Genomic DNA, 2,746 nt, shown 5'->3' with positions numbered 1-2,746 from the left:
CAGGGCAAACAACATGCTCTTCAATAGCTCCAAGAACCCCTACTCAAGGGAAAGGATATCATCTGATCGGTTCTGGAGCTATCCTCAGCGAAGCTATTACTCTTGCATTCTTTACAACCAAGGTCGCATCTTCCCACACAAGCGCCTTGACGTTGAAACTATAGCTGGTCTGCCCTGTCTAGAAGAAGCGTTGGATTGCTTCAAGCAAGTGGGTCTGCTGCAGTTTGTTACTGATGAAGAGCATTGGAGTGAAGAGCTGCTGCTACAATTCTATGTCACACTTCACATCAAAGGGTACAGCAGAGATCCGAAGACTTGGGTCCTGGAGTGGATGACTGGCAACGTTCATCACGAAGCCAATGCATTTGACATCATTGAGCTCACTGGCTTGCCCACTCCTGGCGATCTCTTTGAGCAAGGATGTCAGCTGCATGCTGAAGCTATTGAGAGCATCTTTCAGCGGCCAGAACCTGATATGAGTCAAATGCTTAGCATGATGAAGCCATTGCCCCAAGATGTTGCTTATCCCACAGAGTTCTTCGTTGAAGACCTTGAGTACCTGCCCAGAACCATGTATCACATCATCAGGCGAACTCTCTGGCCTATCAAAGGGCACTCTCCAAATGCCAAGCTTCAGGGTGCAATGAAGACTTTGGTCTTCTATATACTTCATGGCAAATGCTTCAATGCACAGGACTTCTTCATACGCCAACTTGCTGCATCAGGCATTGATCTGTTTGGTTTGAAGTTCTACGCCCCTTGGGTCATGCGGCTGATCAAGCTACACTCCGCCATCTCGTATCAGCCCTCAGCCCGCAACCGTCGGATCTTCTTGCCTGACATGGACATGTCTATTGAAGCCATATATTCTGAGCCTGCCAAGCAACCTCTAAGTCTTCAGAATGCAGACCATCAGAGTTTTACTCAGAACGTTGAAGGCGTTGAAGCAGTTTCTCGGGTGTATCCTTTGGCTGGGACTACACGTGCACCACATCCTGCTTCCACTGAAGCCATTGACAGTGCCACTGCTCCAAGACCCAAGAAGCGCACTCGTGTTCTCAACGACCGAGAGCTTATTGTGGCTCTACATCAGAAATAGGATAGGCATCATGACTGGCTGAAGCGTCAGATGAAAAGCCTCTTGGTGGATGTTAATCGCACTCGAAATCTTGCCACCAAGAATGCTTTCGTTGCCCATGAAACCTGTCGCCGCACATGGAAAGGGCTCATGATGATGTGTTCTGAAGCTGATCTTCAAGAGGATGGCTTCTCTGAGAGATTCAAGTTTGACTCCACACCTCCTCGAAGGGCTGTGCTGCTAGGAACTCCATCCCTTGAAGACTCTGAGTTCTCTTCCTCTGCTGCCATAGTGACTGCCAGAATTATTGAGGAAGAAGACGATGCTACTTCACCGCCACCTTCTTCAGCACCTCCAAGCTCTTTTGCACCGCCAAACAACACCAACAATCCTGCTACTTCACCTACTCCCCATGGGAACGAGTAGAGGCTCTATGTCTTCAAACCTTTTTGGTCATTACTGACAAAAGGGGGAGAAGCATATGAGATTGATAGTCTTCAAGCGGGTCCATATGGGCGGGTGCTTTATGTTTTGCTTCGTGCTTACAACTCTCGTTTTTGCTACATTTGGTTCTTATGAGTCGTAACACTTAAACTAGATGGTCGTCTGCTACTTATTTGCCACCTTGTTTTGCGAAGATAAATTCCACATGTGTGACGATAAATTCCGCACTTAGCTCATTCTGCAGACATCCATTTTCCATTATGCATGTCATTATCTTCATATACTTTCACATGCATAGTGGATTGTCATCATAAGTTGAAGTGGATCTCCACAAGTACAACCTGCCATGTGCATTTGCATTCCAAAAGCAAATTAACTTATATGCACATCTTCAGGGGGAGCCCTTGCAACTTATGAAGACAATTCCTTATCCTTTACAATTTCATAGATTATATTCCCCGTTGAAAACTTCAACTAGTTTGTCATCAATCACCAAAAAGGGGGAGATTGTAAGTGCATCTAGTGCCACCCCTAGTTGGTTTTGGAGTATTGACAACAAACCTAGTTGAGGGACTAATGTGTTTGTGAGAATTGCAGGATAACACAGGTAGAAGTCCCTCATTGATTAGGTTTTACTACCAGAGATGACCCCTAAAACTGTATGAAGACATTGAAGTCAAAGGTGGTATATGAAGATATTCACATTGAAGACTATGACAAGAGAAGACACTATATGAAGCCTATGGAGCTCGAAGACTTAGATCTTTCGTAGTTCTTTTTCTTTTGTCTTGAGTCATAGGAACCACCGTACTGTTAAGTGGGGTCCAAGAGAACCAGTCAGAATGACTGAAGTGATGCCTAAACCAAAAACCTATGTCTTCGAGTGAAGACTATGAGAGCGAATCTTGTCCAGAGTCGGACAAGTCAGCTTTGCTTGTAGCCCAAGTAAAGTTGTCGTGTGAGTTTGAAATCTGACCGTTGGAACACGTGTCAGTTCCTTAGTGACCCAGGGTCATTTCGGACAAATCAGGTCGGGTTGCCAAGTGGCTATAAATAGCCCACCCCCTACAACCATAAACGGTTGGCTGCTCAGATTGAAAGCACGGCTTTTGTCGTTTGAGAGCAACCCACCTCGAAGCCTTTGAGAGAGAATTCCTTGCGAGGATAAAGCCCTAACCACCAGAGCCAGAGAGAATTGGGCATCACTTAAGTCTTCTTGTTTGT

Source organism: Triticum dicoccoides, chromosome 5A (assembly GCF_002162155.2).
Source record: "Triticum dicoccoides isolate Atlit2015 ecotype Zavitan chromosome 5A, WEW_v2.0, whole genome shotgun sequence".
In the NCBI taxonomy this organism is placed as follows: domain Eukaryota; kingdom Viridiplantae; phylum Streptophyta; class Magnoliopsida; order Poales; family Poaceae; genus Triticum; species Triticum dicoccoides.
This window is presented reverse-complemented; position numbering follows the sequence as displayed.